Source organism: Oncorhynchus keta, unplaced genomic scaffold, assembly GCF_023373465.1.
Source record: "Oncorhynchus keta strain PuntledgeMale-10-30-2019 unplaced genomic scaffold, Oket_V2 Un_contig_4398_pilon_pilon, whole genome shotgun sequence".
NCBI lineage: Eukaryota > Metazoa > Chordata > Actinopteri > Salmoniformes > Salmonidae > Oncorhynchus > Oncorhynchus keta.
Genome location: NW_026287752.1, coordinates 46,805 through 64,213, shown reverse-complemented (window position 1 = coordinate 64,213; position 17,409 = coordinate 46,805). Strand labels below are relative to the sequence as shown.

Genomic DNA, 17,409 nt, shown 5'->3' with positions numbered 1-17,409 from the left:
CTACCTGTCTAACAGAACACAGAGAGTGTTCTTTAATGGAAGCCTGTACAACAACATCAAGGTAGAATCAGGAATTCCCCAGGGCAGCTGTTTGGCACCTTCTTTTTTCAATCTTTACCAACAACATGCCAATGACATTTGAGTAAAGCCAGTGAGTCTATGTATGCTGATGACTCAACACTGTACACGTCAGCTACTACAGCGACTGAAATGACTGCAACACTTAACATAGAGCTGCAGTTAGTTTTAGAGTGGGTGGCAAGGAATAAGTTAGTCCTAAATATTTCTTATTACTTTAAGTTACATGGACTACTATGCTAATTCTGTAGCGGTATTGTTAGAGGGGGGTAAATATGAAGATTTTGTTGGTGCACCAGGCAGATATTAACCCTAGTTATTAAAGTTATTACCTATTATAACATTATTATTAACATTATTATTATTAAATATTATTAAAACTGAAAGGATGAGAGTATAATAGATAGAGTAGCGCTTCCAGGCACATTCTAAACATGATGGAGTCTTAAAGGAGGACTGTAGCATCTAATGATGAAACATTATGGAGTCTTAGAGGACTGTAGAGGAGAGGCTCAGTTGTAGCATAGAGCATGGCGCTTGTAACGCCAGGGTAGTGGGTTCTTCCCTGGACCACCCATACGTAGAATGTATGAACACATGACTGTAGTCTTAAAAAGCGTCAGCTAAATGGCATATATATTATATATATATTATATATTACCTGTAGCATCTAATGATGAAACATTATGGAGTCTTAAAGGAGGACTGTAGCATCTAATGATGAGTACTGTACTGAAACAGCATTATGGAGTCTTAATTACTATGGAGTCTGATGCTTTAAAGGGAAGTTTACCCAACATCCAGAAACTCCTAAGTGATTCCATACATTGAAACTAGTCCAGTGGATTTTCCCTCTCCCCCTCTCTCTCCCTGTAGTGCTGTACTGAAACAGCTGCTCCCCCCCTCTCTCTCTGTAGTGCTGTACTGAAACAGCTGCTCTCCCTCTCTCCCCTGTAGTGCTGTACTGAAACAGCTGCTCTCCCTCTCTCTCCCTGTAGTGCTGTACTGAAACAGCTGCTCTCCCCCTCTCTCTCCCTGTAGTGCTGTACTGAAACAGCTGCTCCCCCTCTCTCTCCCTGTAGTGCTGTACTGAAACAGCTGCTCTCCCTCTCTCTCCCTGTAGTGCTGTACTGAAACAGCTGCTCTCCCTCTCTCTCCCTGTAGTGCTGTACTGAAACAGCTGCTCTCCCTCTCTCTCCCTGTAATGCTGTACTGAAACAGCTGCTCTCCCTCTCTCTCCCTGTAGTGCTGTACTGAAACAGCTGCTCTCCCTCTCTCTCCCTGTAGTGCTGTACTGAAACAGCTGCTCTCCCCTCTCTCTCCCTGTAGTGCTGTACTGAAACAGCTGCTCTCCCTCTCTCTCCCTGTAGTGCTGTACTGAAACAGCTGCAAAACGTGACTCGTGACGTTGCTGGATGCGGGCCTCACTCTGCTGCTTTTCCAGTTAATTTTTTCAACATAAAACATATACAAAATAAACTCAGCAAAAAAAATGTACAGATCTTTTTCAGGACCCTGTCTTTCAAAGATTATTCATAAAAAATCCAAATAACTTCACAGATGTTAATTGTAAAGGGTTTAATAAACACTGTTTCCCAGGCTTGTTCAATGAACCATAAACAATGAATATGCTCCTGTGGAACGGTCGGTAAGACACTAACAGCTTACAGACGGTAGGCAATTAAGGTTACAGTAATGAAAACTTAGGACTCTAAAGAGGCCTTTCTACTGATTCTGGAAAAACACCAAAAGAAAGATGCTCAGGGTCCCTGCTCATCTGCGTGAACGTGCCTTAGGCATGCTGCAAGGCATGAGGACTTCAGATGTGGCCAGGGAATAAATTGCAATGTCCGTACTGTGAGATGCCTAAGACAGCGCTACAGGGAGACAGGACGGACAGCTTATCGTCCTCGCAGTGGCAGACCACGTGTAACACCACCTCTACAGGATCGATGCATCCGAACATCACACCTGCAGGACAGGTACAGAATGGCAACAACAACTGCCCGAGTTACACCAGGAATGTACAATCCCTCCATCAGTGCTCAGACTGTCCGCAATAGGCTGAGAGGGCTGGACTGGGGGCTTGTAAGGCCTGTTGAAAGGCAGGTCCTCACCAGACATCACCAGCAATAACGCCGCCTATAGGCACAAACCCACCGTCGCTGGACCAGACAGGACTGGCAAAAGTGCTCTTCACTGACAAGTCGCAGTTTTGTCTCCAGGGGCGATGGTCAGATTTCGCGTTTTTCGTCGAAGGAATGAGCGTTACACGGAGGCCTGTACTCTGGAGCGGGATTTGGAGGTGAAGGGGCCGTCATGGTCTGGGGCGGTGTGTCACAGCATAATTTTTTATTTTATTTTAATTTTTACCTTTTATTTAACCAGGCAAGTCAGTTAAGAACACATTCTTATTTTCAATGACGGCCTGGGAACAGTGGGTTAGCTGCCTGTTCAGGGGCAGAACGACAGATTTGTACCTTGTCAGCTCGGGGGTTTGAACTCGCAACCTTCCGGTTACTAGTCCAACGCTCTAACCACTAGGCTACCCTGCCGCCTCATCAGACTGAGCTTGTTGTCATTGCAGGCAATCTCAACTCTGTGCGTTACAGGGAAGACATCCTCCTCCCTCATGTGGTACCCTTCCTGCAGGCTCATCCTGACATGACCCTCCAGCATGACAATGACACCAGCCATACTGCTCGTTCTGTGTGTGATTTCCTGCAAGACCGGAATGTCAAAGTTCTGCCATGGCCAGCGAAGAGCCCGGATCTCAATCCAATTGAGCATGTCTGGGACCTGTTGGATTGGAGGGTGAGGGCTTGGGCCATTTCCCCCCCAGAAATGCCTTGGTGGAAGAGTGGCGTAACATCTCACAGCAAGTACTGTCAAATCCGGTGCATTCCATGAGGAGGAGATGCACTGCAGTACTTAATGCAGCTGGTGGCCACACCAGATTCTGACTGTTACTTTTGTTTTTGATTTGGAAAAGGTTAAGGGGTCTGAATACTTAACAAATGCAGTGTGTGTGTGGGTCTGTGTATACTGAACCAAAATATAAACAACAATTTCAACGATTTACAGCTCATATAAGTCAGTCATTAATTAAATTATGCCCTAATCTATGGACTTTACATGACTGGGCAGGGAAGCCCACCCATTGAGTGGCCCAGCCAATCAGAATGAGTTTTTCCCCACAAAAGGGCTTCATTACAAAGAGAAATACAACTCTGGTGGCTGGTCTCAGACGATGTGGAGGTCCTGGGCTGGTGTCGTAATATGTCATTATGACATCATGGATGAATTCTAGAATATACCATATATCCTAGGTCCTGGGCTGGCGTCGTTATATGTCATTATGACATCATGGATGAATTCTAGAATATACCATATATCCTAGGTCCTGGGCTGGTGTCGTAATATGTCATTATGACATCATGGATGAATTCTAGAATATACCATATATCCTAGGTCCTGGGCTGGCGTCGTTATATGTCATTATGACATCATGGATGAATTCTAGAATATACCATATATCCTAGGTCCTGGGCTGGCGTCTTTATATGTCATTATGACATCATGGATGAATTCTAGAATATACCATATATCCTAGGGTCCTGTACTGCCAAATTCTCTAAAACGATGTTGGAGGAGGATTCTGGCAGAGAATTTAACATTCAATTATCTGGTAAGTGAACAGCTCCAGTGGATATTCCTGCAGTCATTGCCAATCGCTCCCTCAAACCTTGAGACAATCTGTGGCATTATGTTGTGTGACAAAACTGCACATTTTTAAGTGCCATTTTATTATCACCAGCACAAGGTGCACCTGTGTAATAATCAAGCTGTTCAATCAGCTTCTTGATATGCCTCACCTGTCAGGTGGATGGATTATCTTGGCAAAGAATAAGTGTTCACTAAATTCTGCAATCTTTTTGTTCAGCTCATGAAACATCCAACACTTTACATGTTTATATTTTTGTTTATTGTAGCTACTATTAGTTTACTATCAGTTTTAGGGACATCTTTCCAAATATTTCACCTTTATTTTTTACTTTACCCAAAATATGACATCAGCGATAATCAAAATGTTGAAAATCTGTGAATGTCTAAATAAGAAATTGGTCCATTTAAACAGCAATGTGTCGAACCCTTTCAACAACGGGAACCCTTTCAACAACGGGGAGATGTTACTGATGTGCTTTGTCTTTCAACAACGGGGAGATGATACTGATGTGCTTTGTCTTTCAACAACGGGGAGATGATACTGATGTGCTTTGTCTTTCAACAACGGGGAGATGTTACTGATGTGCTTTGTATCTGTGACGTAAAAACAAGTTTTGGACTTCCACACAAAATGACTTCTTTAGTTATTTTATGTTTAAGGAAGATATGTACAGGCCTGGTGTCAAGAAGGGCAGCAAATAAGCCACTTCTCTGCAGGAAAAATATCAGGGAGACTGATATTCTGCAAAAGGTACAGGGATTGGACTGCTGAGGACTGGACTGCTGAGGACTGGACTGCTGAGGATTGGACTGCTGAGGATTGGACTGCTGAGGACTGGACTGCTGAGGACTGGGGTAACGCATTTTCTCTGATGATCCCCTTTCTGATTGTTTGGGGCATCCGGTAAAAGCTTGTCCGGAGAAGACAAGGTGAGCGCTACCATCAGTCCTGTGTCATGCCAACAGTAAAGCATCCTGAGACCATTCATGTGTGGGGTTGCTTCTCAGCCAAGGAGTGGGCTCACTCACAATGTTGCCTGAGAACCCAGCCATGAATAAAGAATGGTACCAACACATCCTCCGAGAGCAACTTCTCCCAACCATCCAGGAACAGTTCAGTGACGAACAATGGCTTCTCCAGCATGATGGAGCACCTTGCCAGAAGGCAAAAGTGATAACTAAGTGGCTCGGGAACAAAACATCGATATTTTGGGTCAATGGTCAGGAAACTCCCCAGACCTTAATCCCATTGAGAACTTGTGGTCAATCGTCAAGAGGCGGGTGGACAAACAAAAACCCACATTCTGACCAACTCCAAGCATTGATTATGCAAGAGTGGGCTACGGCCAGATTTAACAATCTTGGTGTGTTAATTGACAGCATGCCAGGGCAGATTGTAGAGGTCTTGAAAAAGATGGGTCAACATTGCAAATATTGATTCTTTGCATCAACTTCCATGTCATTGTCAATAAAAGCCTTTGACACTTATGAAATGCTTGTAATTATACTTCAGCATTACATAGTGACATCTGACAAAAATTATCCAAAGACACAGAAGCAGCAAACGTATTGGAAATGTAATATTTGTGTCATTCTCAAAACTTTTGGCCACAACTGTAGGTCGCATTCTGTATCATACAGCTATGAAAGTTATATATTTAGAACCACCTGCTCGATTGGAATCCTGTGACGTCTGTGTCTTGAGTGTTCTAGAACTGTTTTTTTTTTTTGTGTTCTGACTTGTAAAACAGGATGAATAAGTAAGTCATGTAAACATCAGTAATTACCAGGAAACTCTAAAATATTTGTTTTAAAATCACACCAAGATTGTTAAATCTGGCCTCGGGTTATTGAGGGATCTGATTAGGATTTATCCTCGTAGCAAAGCTGTTTCATCATGTGGAGGTTTCATTCAGGTCTCTATTTAAAAAAAAGCTTTTCTTTTTGGCAGGAGACAGACCAGGCTCAGAGGAACCAGAGCCAGGGACGTCCAAACCAGCAAGACGACACCAGTGTTCCCACTGTGGAAAGGGTTGTAACCTCTTATGGGAGCTGAAACAACATGAGAGAATACACACGGGGAGAAGCCTTTCCACTGCTCCCAGTGTGGAAAAAGTTTTGGCCATAAAGGAACCCTGAACAAACACGAGAGAATACACACAGGGAGAAGCCTTACCACTGCTTCCAGTGTGGAAAGAGTTTTAACCTGTTAGGTTCTCTGAAACGACATGAGAGATTACACACAGGGCAGAAGCCTTACCACTGTTCCCAATGTGGAAAGGGTTGTAACCTCTTATGGGAGCTGAAACAACATGAGAGAACACACACAGGGGAGAAGCCTTACCACTGTTCGCAGTGTGGAAAGAGTTTTAACCAGAAAGGACACATGAAAGCTCACGAGAGAATACACACAGGGAGAAGCCTTACCACTGCTCCCAGTGCGGAAAGAGTTTTAGCCGGTTAAGGAACCTGAAAGTTCATGAGATAATACACACAGGGGAGAAGCCTTTCCAGTGCTCCCAGTGTGGCAAGTGTTTTAACCAGTTAGGGGCCATGAAACAACATGAGAGAATACACACGGGGAGAAGCCTTACCACTGCTCCCAGTGTGGAAAGTGTTTCAACTGGTCAGGGGATCTGAAAAAACATGAGAGATTACACACAGGGGAGAAGCTTTACCACTGTTCCCAATGTGGAAAGGGTTGTAACTTATTATGGGATCTGAAGCAACATGAGAGAACACACACACAGGAGAAGCCTTACCACTGCTCGCAGTGTGGAAAGAGTTTTAAACTGAAAGGACACCTGAAAGCTCACCAGAAAATTCACACGGGGGAGAAGCCGTACCACTGCTCCCAGTGTGGAAAGTGTTTCAGCCGGTCAGGTGATCTGAAGAAACATGAGAGAATACACACAGGGGAGAAGCCTAACCACTCCTCCCAGGGTGCAAAGCTTTTGCCCATTTAGGAAGCATGGAAGAACACATGAGACTGCACACAGAGGAGAAGGCTTAGAAAAGCTCAGACTGTGGGAAAACATATTACTCATAAGTCACTTAAACGTCATTAGAGAATCCACACAGGAGAGAGAAATTACTTCTCTTAGCGTGTATATTGATATTTCACATCACATTGACTTAAAATTCATCAGAGAACATACACAGTGCTCCCGTTGTCTTATATTGTTGACTGACAATGTGTTTACCTGTCTTTACCAGATGAAATTAAATGGTACAGGGTATACTCAAACATATATTTGTTTGTTTTTATTAGAAAACATTACCATATTAAATTGTTTCTTCCAATTATTGATAAACATGAACCTGTTAAGAAACTGACTGTTAGAACTGTTAAGGCTCCATGGATCGATGAGGAAATGAAAAACTGTATGTTTGAAAGAGTTGGGGGCAAAAGGAGTGGCTAATAAGTCTGGCTGTTTTATGCAAATGGAGAAATGATGTGACCAAACTCAACAAAAGAAGAAGAACCTTTATTATGAAGCCAAGATCAATGATATAAAGATGGGAAGAAAACAGGGAGCAATTATATTATAATTATATTCATGCATAAAATAAACAAATAATGAAAGAAAAGCAGTTTGTTTGAATTTTGTAAAGTTATTGTGGGAGAATTGTTATCGATCAATAATGACAAAGCTCCTGGGATTGACAACAGATGGAAAGTTACTGAGGAGGGTAGCTTACTCTATAGCCACTCATATCTGTCATATTTTAATCTGAGCCTGGAGGAAAGTCTTTGTCCTCAGGCCTGGAGGGAAGCCAAATTAATTTCGCTACCCAAGAGTGGTAAAGCGGCCTTTACTGGTTCCAACAGCAGACCTATAAGCTTGCTGCCAGCTCTTAGCAAACTGTTGGAAGAAATTGCAAATACAATGCTATTTCTCTGTAAACAAATTAACAACAGACTTTCAGCATGCTTATAGAGAAGGGCACTCAACATGTACTGCACTGACACAAATGACTGATGATTGTTTGAGAGAAATTGAAAACAAGAATATTGTGGGAGCTCTATTGTTAGATTTCAGTGCAGCCTTTGATATTATTGACCATAACCTGTTGTTTAAGAATGTCTGTGCTATGGCTTTTCAACCTCTGCCATAATGTGGATTCAGAGCTATCTATCTAATAGAACTCAGAGGGTTTTTAATGGAAGCTTCTCTAATGTCAAACATATAAAGTGTGGTGTACCGCAGGGCAGCTCTCGAGGCCCTCTACTCTTTTCTATTTTTACCAATGACCTGCCACTGGCATTAAACAAACCATATAAGCACCAGCAACCACAGCAAATGAAGCCACTGAAACCTTTAACAAAGACTTGCAGTCTGTTTTGCAATGCGTGACCAGTAATAAACTGGTCCTGAACATCTCTAAAACTAAGAGCATTGAATTTGGTACAAATCATTCCTTAAGTGCTAGACCTCAGCTGAATCTGGTAATGAATTGTGTGGCTGTTGAACAAGTTGAGGAGACTAAATTACTTGGCATTACCTTGGATTGTAAACTGTCATGGTCAAGACATATAGATCAAATGGTTGTAAAGATGGGGAGAGGGTCTGTCTGTAATAAAGAGATGCTCTGCTTTTTTGACACCACACTCCAATTAGCAAGTTCTGCAGGCTCTAGTTTTGTCTAATCTGTGGTCCAGTGCTGCAAGGAAACACCTAGTTAAGCTGCAGCTGGCCCAGAACAGAGCGGCACGTTTTGCTCTTAATTGTAATCAGAGGCCTGATATAAATACCATGCTGCAAGTCTCTCTCGGCTCAGAGTTTAGGAGAGACTGACTGCATCACTTCTTCTTTTAATAAGAAACAATGTGTTGAAAATCCCACAGTTCAAAAGATGGTGTTTTCCCTTTTTATCCCCTACTGATGATCACCCCGCCCAGGGGATGTCCCTTAACTTTAATACCATATAAGGTCATAATTAATCCCCTACTGAGGATCACCCCGCCCAGGCTGATGTCCCTTAACTTTAATACCATATAAGGTCATAATTAATCCCCTACTGAGGATCACCCTGCCCAGGGGGATGTCCCTTAACTTTAATACCATATAAGGTCATAATTAATCCCCTACTGAGGATCACCCCGCCCAGGCTGATGTCCCTTAACTTTAATACCATATAAGCTCATAATTAATCCCCTACTGAGGATCACCCCGCCCAGGCTGATGTCCCTTAACTTTAATACCATATAAGGTCATAATTAATCCCCTACTGAGGATCACCCTGCCCAGGGGATGTCCCTTAACTTTAATACCATATAAGGTCATAATTAATCCCCTACTGAGGATCACCCCGCCCAGGCTGATGTCCCTTAACTTTAATACCATATAAGCTCATAATTAATCCCCTACTGAGGATCACCCCGCCCAGGGGATGTCCCTTAACTTTAATACCATATAAGCTCATAATTAAGAGTTGCTAATACAAAGATGTCTCTGCTAGGTGGAGTTCAGTTTATTGCGTTATTGGCAGTTAGTTTCCCAATGACTCTTCCCCTTATTGCTATCGTACTGAAACATAGGCTACAGCTACTGCAGTGCATAACATGTGGCGAGTAGTTGAAAAATACAATAGTTGAACAGTTTTGAACAAATTATTTTATTCCAAAATGAAGGAGAAGCGAGAGAGAGATTTTCTTCATTTATTTTCCACTTTCAGTTTCACACCCCCAGTTTTATTGTCCTTATGGTTGCTATCTATGAAGCAGGAATGTCTGGGAGGGTGATTGTGTGTGTGTGTGTGTGTGTGTGTGTGTGTGTGTGTGTGTGTGTGTGTGTGTGTGTGTGTGTGTGTGTGTGTGTGTGTGTGTGTGTGTGTGTGTTAGAAGGTCCCTTGGCATTGTGCCCATTTCAAGTTTTCAACAACAATAAAACAGCCATCTAAATAATGTTTCTCAGCCTAACACACTGCCTATAACACACTGCCTAACACACTGCCTAACACACTGCCTAACACACTGCCTATAACACACTGCCTAACATACTGCCTAACACACTGCCTATAACACACTGCCTAACACACTGCCTATAACACACTGCCAAACACACTGCCTAACACACTGCCTAACACACTGCCTAACACACTGCCTAACACACTGCCTATAACACACTGCCTAACATACTGCCTAACACACTGCCTATAACACACTGCCTAACACACTGCCTAACACACTGCCTAACACACTGTCTAACACACTGCCTAACACACTGCCTAACACACAGCCTAACACACTGCCTAACACACAGCCTAACACACTGCCTAACACTGCCTATAACACACTGCCTAACACACTGCCTAACACACTGCCTTACACACTGCCTAACACACTGCCTAACACACTGCCTATAACACACTGCCGAACACACTGCCTAACACACTGCCTAACACACTGCCTTACACACTGCCTAACACACTGCCTAACACACTGCCTATAACACACTGCCTAACACACTGCCTAACACACTGCCTATAACACACTGCCTAACACACTGCCTAACACACTGCCTATAACACACTGCCTAACACACTGCCTAACACACTGCCTAACACACTGCCTAACACACAGCCTAACACACTGCCTAACACACTGCCTAACACACAGCCTAACACACTGCCTAACACACTGCCTAACACACTGCCTAACACACAGCCTAACACACTGCCTAACACACTGCCTAACACACTGCCTAACACACTGCCTAACACACTGCCTAACACACTGCCTAACACACTGCCTAACACACTGCCTAACACACTGCCTAACACACAGCCTAACACACTGCCTAACACACTGCCTAACACACTGCCTAACACACTGCCTAACACACTGCCTAACACACTGCCTAACACACTGCCTAACACACAGCCTAACACACTGCCTAACACACAGCCTAACACACTGCCCAACACACTGCCTAACACACTGCCTAACACACTGCCTAACACACTGCCTAACACACAGCCTAACACACTGCCTAACACACTGCCTAACACACTGCCTAACACACTGCCTAACACACAGCCTAACACACTGTCTAACACACTGCCTAACACACTGCCTAACACACTGCCTAACACACTGCCTAACACACTGCCTAACACACTGCCTAACACACTGCCTAACACACTGCCTAACACACTGCCTAACACACTGCCTAACACACAGCCTAACACACTGCCTAACACACTGCCTAACACACTGCCTAACACACTGCCTAACACACTGCCTAACACACTGCCTAACACACTGCCTAACACACTGCCTAACACACTGCCTAACACACTGCCTAACACACTGCCTAACACACTGCCTAACACACTGCCTAACACACTGCCTAACACACTGCCTAACACACTGCCTAACACACTGCCTAACACACTGTTGAGTTCCCTCTGCTAGGGATATTCAATGTACAACAGTAGTATTCTGTAACAAGCAATACGTGTTAAATATGTGTCACAGTCAATCATGACAGCCTCTTTCTGAAAGGCCTTTACTTATGGCTAAACCCAGGATTTACATGCCGGACGGATGATCTACCCACGGAGGGAAAACTTACAGAGCTTTGATGGAGCAGGCAAGCGTCTTTGTGATGGTGAATTGGAAACGGATAATGGTCAGGGCTAACCGGACCCTTTATCTGCAAGAAATTTTAAAAAATGTTGAATTATAACTTGTGGTTAAAATGTACTAAATATTTTTAACTAAATCAATGGTTTTGAAAATGTATCTCACCATTTAACGAAAGGGGAAGCTGTCTTTTCCCTCACGCCAGGGTCTGTCGCAGAGAAATGTAATGTCTTTTTAAAAAAAAAACATGTATTATTTTATAGTCTTTCCTACAATGTTATGTTATAAACATTACTGGTTATTAAAGTTTGTAATGATGTACAACTGTAGGCCTCCAATGTTTTTACATAAAACACTCGTGATGCATGTTTAAATATTAGTCACATTTGGTAATTCATTCTAACATGTCTTAAAAAAGTTTGTACTAAAAAAAATGGAATTAAATAAAAGGAATTTAGCTGTGCCGGCACTCTGACCTGTTATCTCAATGACATACTTATGAAATGGATTGGAAAATGCTCCTTTTCTGGACAATAAACAGACAGGCAGAGGGTTCAAGAAAAGTGCATGCTCCTGGTGAGGCTCGAACTCACAACCTCGGCATTGCTTCGCTGCATACTGCTGTATAAGTACCACGCGCTAACCGATTGCGCCACAGGAGCCTGATACACTGATTACCAATGTTTGTGTGTGTGGGGGGTAAAAATGTTGAATTATTACATTGCCCAGGCATACGCACTCAGAGCACTTTATTTCGGTAGAAGATCGTTTGAAACCAAGGTTTGCACTATCATGCATACAGCATGTCCAGATATCTGCCGACCCCCCGGGGTTAAATGTACATTGATACTTCTAATCAGCGCCCGGTGCTCCCCCCCTCGGGGTTAAACATTGATATCTCTAATCAGCGCCCGGTGCTCCCCCCCTCGGGGTTAAACATTGATATCTCTAATCAGCGCCCGGTGCTCCCCCCCTCGGGGTTAAACATTGATATCTCTAATCAGCGCCCGGTGCCCCCCCTCGGGGTTAAACATTGATATCTCTAATCAGCGCCGGTGCCCCCCTCGGGGTTAAACATTGATATCTCTAATCAGCGCCCGGTGCCCCCCCCCCGGGGTTAAACATTGATATCTCTAATCAGCGCCCGGTGCCCCCACCCCGGGGTTAAACATTGATATCTCTAATCAGCGCCCGGTGCCCCCCTCGGGGTTAAACATTGATATCTCTAATCAGCGCCCGATGCCCCCCTCGGGGTTAAACATTGATATCTCTAATCAGCGCCCGATGCCCCCTCGGGGTTAAACATTGATATCTCTAATCAGCGCCCGGTGCCCCCCCTCGGGGTTAAACATTGATATCTCTAATCAGCGCCCGGTGCTCCCCCTCGGGGTTAAACATTGATATCTCTAATCAGCGCCCGATGCCCCCTCGGGGTTAAACATTGATATCTCTAATCAGCGCCCGGTGCTCCCCTCGGGGTTAAACATTGATATCTCTAATCAGCGCCCGGTGCTCCCCCCTCGGGGTTAAACATTGATATCTCTAATCAGCGCCCGGTGCTCCCCCTCGGGGTTAAACATTGATACTTCTAATCAGCGCCCGGTGCCCCCACCGGGGTTAAACATTGATATCTCTAATCAGCGCCCGATGCCCCCCTCGGGGTTAAACATTGATATCTCTAATCAGCGCCCGGTGCCCCCCTCGGGTTAAACATTGATATCTCTAATCAGCGCCCGATGCCCCCCCGGGGTTAAACATTGATATCTCTAATCAGCGCCCGGTGCTCCCCCTCGGGGTTAAACATTGATACTTCTAATCAGCGCCCGGTGCCCCCACCCCGGGGTTAAACATTGATATCTCTAATCAGCGCCCGGTGCCCCCCTCGGGGTTAAACATTGATATCTCTAATCAGCGCCGGTGCCCCCACCCCGGGGTTAAACATTGATATCTCTAATCAGCGCCCGGTGCTCCCCCTCGGGGTTAAACATTGATACTTCTAATCAGCGCCCGGTGCCCCCCCTCGGGGTTAAACATTGATATCTCTAATCAGCGCCCGATGCCCCCACCCCCCTCGGGGTTAAACATTGATATCTCTAATCAGCGCCCGATGCCCCCCCTCGGGGTTAAACATTGATATCTCTAATCAGCGCCCGATGCCCCCCCCCCCCTCGGGGTTAAACATTGATATCTCTAATCAGGCGCCCGGTGCCCCCCTCGGGGTTAAACATTGATATCTCTAATCAGCGCCCGGTGCCCCCCTCGGGGTTAAACATTGATATCTCTAATCAGCGCCCGATGCCCCCCTCGGGGTTAAACATTGATATCTCTAATCAGCGCCCGGTGCTCCCCCCCTCGGGGTTAAACATTGATATCTCTAATCAGCGCCCGGTGCTCCCCCCCTCGGGGTTAAACATTGATATCTCTAATCAGCGCCCGGTGCCCCCCCTCGGGGTTAAACATTGATATCTCTAATCAGCGCCCGGTGCTCCCCCCCTCGGGGTTAAACATTGATATCTCTAATCAGCGCCCGGTGCCCCCCCCTCGGGGTTAAACATTGATATCTCTAATCAGCGCCCGGTGCTCCCCCCCTCGGGGTTAAACATTGATATCTCTAATCAGCGCCCGGTGCTCCCCCCCTCGGGGTTAAACATTGATATCTCTAATCAGCGCCCGGTGCCCCCCTCGGGTTAAACATTGATATCTCTAATCAGCGCCCGGTGCTCCCCCTCGGGGTTAAACATTGATATCTCTAATCAGCGCCCGGTGCCCCCACCCCGGGGTTAAACATTGATATCTCTAATCAGCGCCCGGTGCCCCCACCCCGGGGTTAAACATTGATATCTCTAATCAGCGCCGGTGCCCCCACCCGGGGTTAAACATTGATATCTCTAATCAGCGCCCGATGCCCCCCTCGGGGTTAAACATTGATATCTCTAATCAGCGCCCGGTGCCCCCACCCTCGGGGTTAAACATTGATATCTCTAATCAGCGCCCGGTGCCCCCCACCCCGGGGTTAAACATTGATATCTCTAATCAGCGCCCGGTGCCCCCACCCTCGGGGTTAAACATTGATATCTCTAATCAGCGTCCCCCCCCCCGGGGTTAAACATTGATATCTCTAATCAGCGCCCGGTGCCCCACCCCGGGGTTAAACATTGATATCTCTAATCAGCGCCCGGTGCCCCCACCCTCGGGGTTAAACATTGATATCTCTAATCAGCGTCCCCCACCCCGGGGTTAAACATTGATATCTCTAATCAGCGCCCGGTGCCCCCACCCCGGTTGTAGACAAAATGTCTCGACATCCCCTCCTGTTGTTTGAATTCACTGCCTTTGTTCTGTAAACCAAATATACAGGGTGTTGCATACAGGATATCTGTCGAAACAATGCCACCACGGCCCTGTAAACTCATTCCGTTCATTCTCTAGTTAGGGACACGGCCCTGTAAACTCATTCCGTTCATTCTCTAGTTAGGGACACGGCCCTGTAAACTCATTCCGTTCATTCTCTAGTTAGGGACACGGCCCTGTAAACTCATTCCGTTCATTCTCTAGTTAGGGACACGGCCCTGTAAACTCATTCCGTTCATTCTCTAGTTAGGGACACGGCCCTGTAAACTCATTCCGTTCATTCTCTAGTTAGGGACACGGCCCTGTAAACTCATTCCGTTCATTCTCTAGTTAGGGACACGGCCCTGTAAACTCATTCCGTTCATTCTCTAGTTAGGGACACGGCCCTGTAAACTCATTCCGTACATTCTCTAGTTAGGGACACGGCCCTGTAAACTCATTCCGTTCATTCTCTAGTTAGGGACACGGCCCTGTAAACTCATTCCGTTCATTCTCTAGTTAGGGACACGGCCCTGTAAACTCATTCCGTTCATTCTCTAGTTAGGGACACGGCCCTGTAAACTCATTCCGTTCATTCTCTAGTTAGGGACACGGCCCTGTAAACTCATTCCGTTCATTCTCTAGTTAGGGACACGGCCCTGTAAACTCATTCCGTTCATTCTCTAGTTAGGGACACGGCCCTGTAAACTCATTCCGTTCATTCTCTAGTTAGGGACACGGCCCTGTAAACTCATTCCGTTCATTCTCTAGTTAGGGACACGGCCCTGTAAACTCATTCCGTTCATTCTCTAGTTAGGGACACGGCCCTGTAAACTCATTCCGTTCATTCTCTAGTTAGGGACACGGCCCTGTAAACTCATTCCGTTCATTCTCTAGTTAGGGACACGGCCCTGTAAACTCATTCCGTTCATTCTCTAGTTAGGGACACGGCCCTGTAAACTCATTCCGTTCATTCTCTAGTTAGGGACACGGCCCTGTAAACTCATTCCGTTCATTCTCTAGTTAGGGACACGGCCCTGTAAACTCATTCCGTTCATTCTCTAGTTAGGGACACGGCCCTGTAAACTCATTCCGTTCATTCTCTAGTTAGGGACACGGCCCTGTAAACTCATTCCGTTCATTCTCTAGTTAGGGACACGGCCCTGTAAACTCATTCCGTTCATTCTCTAGTTAGGGACACGGCCCTGTAAACTCATTCCGTTCATTCTCTAGTTAGGGACACGGCCCTGTAAACTCATTCCGTTCATTCTCTAGTTAGGGACACGGCCCTGTAAACTCATTCCGTTCATTCTCTAGTTAGGGACACGGCCCTGTAAACTCATTCCGTTCATTCTCTAGTTAGGGACACGGCCCTGTAAACTCATTCCGTTCATTCTCTAGTTAGGGACACGGCCCTGTAAACTCATTCCGTTCATTCTCTAGTTAGGGACACGGCCCTGTAAACTCATTCCGTACATTCTCTAGTTAGGGACACGGCCCTGTAAACTCATTCCGTACATTCTCTAGTTAGGGACACGGCCCTGTAAACTCATTCCGTTCATTCTCTAGTTAGGGACACGGCCCTGTAAACTCATTCCGTTCATTCTCTAGTTAGGGACACGGCCCTGTAAACTCATTCCGTTCATTCTCTAGTTAGGGACACGGCCCTGTAAACTCATTCCGTTCATTCTCTAGTTAGGGACACGGCCCTGTAAACTCATTCCGTTCATTCTCTAGTTAGGGACACGGCCCTGTAAACTCATTCCGTTCATTCTCTAGTTAGGGACACGGCCCTGTAAACTCATTCCGTTCATTCTCTAGTTAGGGACACGGCCCTGTTTTCCGTTCATTCTCTAGTTAGGGACACGGCCCTGTAAACTCATTCCGTTCATTCTCTAGTTAGGGACACGGCCCTGTAAACTCATTCCGTTCATTCTCTAGTTAGGGACACGGCCCTGTAAACTCATTCCGTTCATTCTCTAGTTAGGGACACGGCCCTGTAAACTCATTCCGTTCATTCTCTAGTTAGGGACACGGCCCTGTAAACTCATTCCGTTCATTCTCTAGTTAGGGACACGGCCCTGTAAACTCATTCCGTTCATTCTCTAGTTAGGGACACGGCCCTGTAAACTCATTCCGTTCATTCTCTAGTTAGGGACACGGCCCTGTAAAACTCATTCCGTTCATTCTCTAGTTAGGGACACGGCCCTGTAAACTCATTCCGTTCATTCTCTAGTTAGGGACACGGCCCTGTAAACTCATTCCGTTCATTCTCTAGTTAGGGACACGGCCCTGTAAACTCATTCCGTTCATTCTCTAGTTAGGGACACGGCCCTGTAAACTCATTCCGTTCATTCTCTAGTTAGGGACACGAACGCGGAGCGAGTCTAGTGGAGCATATACTTTAACACTATGTTAGCACAGCTTTAGCACAGGCCAACAGCCCCGAATATATAGTGGCCAGGACAGATAAAAAAGACTGTTAGACGGGGATTCTCAGAACCTTCGCCCTGTTCGTTACGTAGCCCTTCACCATCACACAATTTTCGGCGTAAGTCCAAATAACCGCATACCCAAGAACATTTAGATAGTTAAAAAACTAAAAGTGTGCACTCTGAACGACTTCGGAAGAGCAGATGAAACAGATGCTATTCTACGTTTTTGTACTGACAGCCTTACCCTAA

The 17,409-nt window shown here is 45.5% G+C and overlaps 1 non-coding gene and 1 pseudogene across 1 annotated transcript; one reads left to right on the top strand and one right to left on the bottom strand.

The window, feature by feature from the left end:
• Positions 1–608: 608 nt before the first annotated feature.
• LOC127924654 (zinc finger protein 135-like) lies at positions 609–7,051 on the top strand (annotated as a pseudogene).
• Positions 7,052–11,963: 4,912 nt separating this feature from the next.
• trnai-uau (transfer RNA isoleucine (anticodon UAU)) lies at positions 11,964–12,057 on the bottom strand. Its single transcript has 2 exons — positions 12,020–12,057; positions 11,964–11,999 (listed from the first exon to the last, which is right to left on the bottom strand). It is a non-coding gene; the product is annotated as a tRNA-Ile (tRNA).
• Positions 12,058–17,409: the final 5,352 nt, after the last annotated feature.